This window comes from Choristoneura fumiferana, chromosome 8 (genome assembly GCF_025370935.1).
Source record: "Choristoneura fumiferana chromosome 8, NRCan_CFum_1, whole genome shotgun sequence".
Taxonomy (NCBI): domain Eukaryota; kingdom Metazoa; phylum Arthropoda; class Insecta; order Lepidoptera; family Tortricidae; genus Choristoneura; species Choristoneura fumiferana.
The window spans coordinates 19,583,140-19,590,197 of record NC_133479.1 but is presented as its reverse complement, the minus strand read 5'-3'; the positions used below and the strand labels follow the sequence as shown (position 1 = coordinate 19,590,197).

General features: G+C 37.0%; 1 pseudogene; it reads right to left on the bottom strand.

Annotated features, from left to right (window-relative positions):
* Positions 1 to 857: 857 nt before the first annotated feature.
* LOC141430071 (uncharacterized) lies at positions 858 to 2,210 on the bottom strand (annotated as a pseudogene).
* Positions 2,211 to 7,058: the final 4,848 nt, after the last annotated feature.

Here is a 7,058-nt window from a genome sequence, read left to right as displayed (position 1 = left end):
GTCTTCCGATTCGTGGTCGCCACTCGAGGACTTTTCTCCCCCAACGGTTATCTGTTCTTCGAGCGATGTGGCCTGCCCATTGCCACTTCAATTTGCATATTTTTCCAGCTATGTCAGTGACTTTAGTTCTTCGACGAATTTCCGTATTCCGGATTCTATCGCGCAAAGAAACTCCAAGCATAGCTGTCTCCATAGCTCGTTGCGTGACTCTGAGCCTGATGTTTAATATTTTATTCTATTATTTCCTCCTTGTGATGCGGTAGTCTAGCCAGTTACCGGCTTTACGAAAAAGGCCCCTGAAAGGCCGATTATATTCACTTTTTCCTACTTTAATCTGACAAAAAGTAATAATAGAGATTTTGTACCAGAGCAATCCCGTATCCTAATCATACTAACCTACCTATATAATACGGGATATGGGATTTCTTTGGTCACACACACATCCAATATACACGTATTATATAAACATTAATAATAATAATGATTTATTCAGAAAAAATGCAGTACAATTTTAAAAATACAATCTTTTGATAAAATCTACGTAACACATGTGCCTGAACTAAGGTTACTAAGTGAACCGTGTATCTCAGGCTAACGAGCATATTTACAAAAATAAAATAATCACATATGGAACTTGTTAGATTAGCAAATGTAAGTACTAGAAATCCAAACAATTAAAATTAACAAACCAAAATATGTAAAACATATTAATATTTAATAATACTTAATATTTGCTAGGTAATGATATGCCTATATAACTGCGTGTCAGTGGAATTTTTACTGGGTCAAAGACTCAAAGTCGATACTAAAATTGCTGACGAATTTCTTTACATTAACCTAGTTACTTATTTGCTTTATTTAGATGTTGTGTAAGTGATTCTTAGAGTACGTTTTTTTATAATTAAGGTTAGTAGGATGAACATGATTTATATATAAAACATAATTTGACTAGGTAAGTATAAATAATATTAAGTTGAAGTTGAATTAATACAGAAAAAAAAACAATAACAAATAATTATGGACAGGAAAACTCTGGCGCTCTTAGGCGCCTTCATAATCAATGGAATTGATATAACGTTTTTCAGCCGATATTTTTGCGGGGCAGTCCGCAGCACCTGTAGTATGACCACAAGGTTTCTTATAGTGCATGCAGGTCGCACACTTAGGATCCTCAGATTTCTTTGGGCATTCTTTAATTGCGTGACCTTGGTTGCCACAGTGGCCGCAGGTGTAGGCAGAATCCCGACATGATTTGGCCGCATGCCCATACTGCTGACACTTGTAGCATCTTGTGACCAGAGTAAAGTCTCTTACAGGGCAAGATGACCAATTCACAAAGACCCTGTCTTTCGTGATCAGTGCTTTACGTATTGATGCAGTTACTATCAGCGTCTTTTTTGCCCGACTTATGGCTAAGCTTGATAGAGCTTAAGAACGACTCGAGACTGGTATTTTGAAGTTTATCTGCTAGATTTTGATGGTAAAGACAGGTAAAGACTTCCTTCTCCTGCATAGATGCGGGCACGCCTATAACAACCACTCTGGGCTTACGTTTATGAGGCTCATCGATCGTAAGGCCTGAGTTCGTAAGCTGTACTGACTGCTTAAGCTTCATGATGTCCTCCTTAGTATCGGTGCTGATAATTACACCGCCGTTCTTTGTCTTGCGAAGGCCTCTCACTTGGAGTTTCATCTGTTCAGGGCAGATAAGCTTTTGGACCAGGGATTTTGTCTCTTCACTTGACTTTTCCTTGTTATTCGGGTAAATGACCACTGAACTGAAATTTGTTGGCTGGATGAAGTTATTGGTACCTTTTTTGACCATGTCAGCAAAAGAAGTTCCCAGAGCCGGTTTTGATGTCTCCTCTATAGTATGCTTGAGGTCCTGCAGGCGCTGGGATAGATCTGTGGCAGGTTTCGACGACTGATCAATGCTCATCTTCAGGTCCTGGAGCCGCTGGGATAAATCAAGTTGGCTTTTGAGGGTCTGAATAGAAGAGTGGGCTTGGACGGTTCTCAGTTTCACAGACTGATAATGAACTGCCATTTGAGATGTACCGTGAGCTACTTTCCGGCACAAGTTATTAATGCGCAATTTCTGTTCTGCATTCAATTTCCCTTCGGATGCGATAGAGCACACCTCGTTGAGGCACTGTTCAATTGACGACATCCAGTTCGACAGTTCAGGAGTTGAGATAACTTCGGGCATGTCGTCATCGTTCTATACTTCTAAGTATTATTACACTTTAGAAAACATTTCAAAGATCGTATCGGTAAACAAGGTCACGATTCAGCAAAGTGATTATTTATTAATTTTAAAGAATATTCTACACGTCTAATCGCGATGCGCATATGAGAGATCAATCAAATCAAATCAATCAAATCACATTAAGGGAACATTGAACACAAGACCACAAGACACTAGTGGCTAACTCGTAGGTATCATTTTAAAATAATCAAGAATTAAGATCATTTTGTTAAAGTAAATTATAGTCTAATTTACGACATTTTTTCAAAGTCCGTAACAAAAGTGTTTTTAATTCACACATTTTTAAGAAAAGAAGGCCAAAAATAGTTTTTTTATGTCGGTTCTCTATTGGATGGCATAAAATTATTTGTAATATTATTTTTACGCATTTGTAATTGCTTTTAGCCGAATTAGCGATGTGCATACTCATCATTACGCATATATTTTTACGTATAAAATTAAAAAGCATAAATACAGAAAGCATCATCTTCATGAAGACCAACGTCAAATAGCATAAATACAAAAAGTCATAATAATAAATTTGCATCATTACAAAGTGCATAACCACAATTACGAGCCTGATGCACAACGAGAAAAGGTTAGTTTTGTGTTAATATATATTTAGGAACTATGGCGAGGGCGACGGAGGTCCGCGAAGCGGATCTCCTATTTCTGCGTTTCTTGGGCGCCTCGCGCCTGGATATCATACTAACCTAACCTAACCTAATGTATCTACCTAACGTGATCTAACCTAACCTAATATTTTGTTGTTCATTTATAAATGAACAACAAAATATTATAACAAATAATCAATAGCCCAAACAATAATATGCATAATGTGTATTAGTCTAATACAAATTAGTCCAACTGAAAGTATTCTAATAGCTTAATATGCCAAAAAAGTAGTAGGCCAAAGTATTACTATGCGACAGTACTATTATGCCAATACAAATTATGCCAAATCAATTACGCGAAACAATAATAATCTAAAAAAATATGCGATTGAAGGGGATCCCTTTTTGTCTCTCTTGTGTCACGTTAATGTTGACGTACCTATAATTTAATCAATTAACAATGACTGTGAAGAAAAAACAATACTTTTCGTTTTAGCCAAATCTTAATTACCCTCGAGCTCCCTCGAGTAGTAAATAGATTCCATCAGTGAACTGAGCCATTTGTCGAAGCTATCGGAAATAATATAAAAACACGTTTTATACCTAAGCTACAAAACACGTTTAGCATATTATTGAACATCGTATTAATTGTTACTGGCTGTCACATCAGATTGACCGTAGGTGTGAAGAATCCAAACAATCGCCCTATTCCCAAGCTACCTGTGTAACGGATAGAGAGGCGAATAAAAATAAACGATTACATATCGATGTCAGCCGTAAAAGTCGTAAACATCGAGCGAGTATCGATTACTATCGGACGCCCTGCAGGCCTCCTGCTGCTTGGTGGCTGGAAAGCCCTTTAGAACACACTGTACGAGTAGTTATTTTCAAAACTTTGTGAAATAAAACTAATCTTGTCGCGTCGCTCTACCGTCAACCCCCGAAAAACCGATAAGGCACTTCCGCTTGTCCTAGAAACGTGAAATTTGGTATGAAAGTCACTCTTATTCAATTCAATTTATTTAATTCAGACAAAATCCATAAGGTTAGTAACAATGACCTATGAGCTAGAGTTAGTATTGTACATTCATAAAATAAAATTAAAAATTCAACAGACATCTTTGATATAGATAGGTATGGAGTGCAGAGTCCCACCTGTCCGAGAACACGCGCAGGATGTCGTTGGCGCTGCAGCAGAGACGTTCCATTGCGAATGCACATTGTTTTCTCATGATATGGCCGCAAACTATTTATAAGAAAAATCTGAAATGAACTAGCAGAATTTATTTGCTCACCCGCGACCTTAAATTCTTCAGAAATTCTTTTAGTTCATTGATATGGACCTCCCAAGTAACGCCTGATTCAAAAATCTGAAAATCTTATTTTGTATGTCTGTATTTGTCAGTAAACATCTAAAAATGACCTCACTACGTACATTTCTTCGTACAGAGTTCGATACCCTCGGTGCGGCAAATCGACTCGCACTTGTCCGATTTTTCTTGCAAATCTAAACTGAGCTTAAAGAAATCATAATCATAAACGACCTAGCTAAAACAGTATTTATGGGCTAATTAAATATCATAGCAAACAACGCGTGGGCCGTCACCTCGCCCGTCCGAACCAAAGTCGCGCGTTGTAAACGAACCTGTTATTTATGATGGAAATTACTTAAACAAATAAATTAAATTATTGGCCGCGTGTTCACTATATGCGTTGGGGCCTCGTTAAATAATTCAATTTGGCTCTTTCGATAACTACTAACAATAAAATAACCTTATAAATCTCAATAAATCATAGCGAATGGCAGGTGGCATTTTGCTAAGCGATCTAATGTCAAGGTTGGTTAATGTTGTGTTTTGCAATTATTAATTTATTGGTATGCTTTATTACTAACTTTTATCCGCGTCTTCGGTCGCGTAAAGTGACATAAACTATAAGATCTGACAGTTGAAAAAAATCTTATGGAATTTTGCCAAATATAATTAAAAAAAATATATATTACGGGACACTTGACATCATTAACCTTCATCTACGATATAATATAAGCGATGCTTGAATTAAATTATAAAATGAAGGACAATAATTATCATGTTATCAAGAGAAACGACTGCCAAACAAAGCCATCATTCAGGACTCTACACAATCCGTTTACTTATCTGTAACTAGCTTTTGCCCGCGGAGCTGCGCTCGTCGGGAGAGTTTTTCTGCGGTTACATGGGTCGGTGATAGGGGTTTTAAAAGATACCCTTCTGGGTATCCGTAGCGTACCAGTGCAATTCCCACTGCTTTAGACGGCCGCGTTACTATAGGATGTGGCTGAATCCACCGCTCCTCACATCTATTTACACCACAAAAGCTTGCACAATTTAAAATGCCTTTGCCCCAAATACAAAACAAATGTCAATTTGTCGCCCCACATTTATAGATCACAGTCAAACTCTCATACAGTTACCACATGTTTGAGCAATTGGAATAAGTATGTCATTGAATCTTTGTTTGGTGATGAATTTAATTACAGAAATCATTAGACGACTTGGACAAAGGTATACTTACTAACCCACCCAGCTTACAATACAATACAAATATTCTTTATTGATCACCAAAAGCAGTACAGAGACATTACAAAAATAGCAAAATTCAGGTAGATAATAGGCGGTCTTATCGCTAAACAGCGATCTCTTCCAGACGACCAATTTCTGAGAAATTAATAAATATGAACAGACTAATGTAGGCTTACTTGCCTACCTGTGCCCAGCAGTGGAACGTAGGCTGGGATAACGATGATACCTATTTACCTCTTCTCATCATCTCCCGTCTATTACGTCCCACTGCTGGGCAGAGGCCTCTTCTCAGAACAAGAGGGCTCTTGAGTGTATTGTCGCCTGCATTTATATGTGCCACAGTGGAGCATGCAAAAATATGTAACACGTCCCTATCGATTCTAGAAATAGAGTCGTATCAGATATTTACGCACGATTTGTTGTAGCAGATATTGGTGCTGGTGAGTGTACTGTACGTTTACTTGTGTACTGCACGTGTACGTTTAATTAGGTACGGTCACGATCGTTAATTTGGGACCTATTTCGTGAAAAATCCTTTGAATTGTCATACAAAATGACAGATATTAAATTAACGATCGTGACTGTACACGTAGTGACATAGTTGTAAATAATTAGTTAAATTATTTAATTACAACACACATAAATAATATTTCTAAATAATGTTAGTACATATTATGTACTATCAGCGCTAGTTACTATCGGCAATGAAGAATAAATCAGTATAATTACAGGACACCCACAGCGGCCGATGTTGACGCATTCCGGTAGATCGCGTTACTAATGCTATCAACTGATCAACTCCCGCGCAGGCCGCGATAATTGTGCTCGTTGGGAAAACATTACGTCTGTGTGCGTCGGATGCTTTCGTTAATGCAGTTAGCGTCGTTTGTTTATGATTTGTGGTATCAAATTTGGAATCAAGTCGCACTATCTTATAACTTTCATTAATTCATACTCATGGACATATTAAGTGGTCTGTGATGGGATAGTTGGAATTAATTGAATTACGATAAATACTAAATAGCTTATATACCAGCAGTGCTAAGTTAATTTATGGTGGCTTACCCGAATCGATTGCGCATGAGACCGATACCGCAATCTATCGACGCGATCCATAATGATTTACCATAAAAGTTTTTTTTTTTAATTTTAGATTTTTTAACTATTTTATATATAGTTAAAATCTATAATATATATATAACTATTTCTATATATATATGACTATTTATTTATTTTTATTTTATTTTTTTTTGATTTATTTGTGATGTCTAGGAATAGTTTTATCATACATAATGAATTGGTGAATTGATATTGGTGTGTCGAAAAAAATTTATATTGAAAAAATACAAAAATTAAACGATGCAATCCACGATTAATTTATAAGTCAGGAACGACCCGACTAGTTTCGATCTTTGTGGGAGGACTTTTTCAAAGGTAAGTGTGTGAGTTGAACCGTTGAATTTTTGTAATTTTCCAAATATGTCTCATGACAGCTTAGGTTATATTGTACCAACATAGTTGACAAATGTCATGGGGTGACTTATCCGTGCCTATATGAGTCAACACTGAGATCATTGATCTATAGTCCACGATCCGTCCACGTCAAGCTCGGGAGTGACGGAGACATGTCGCGAC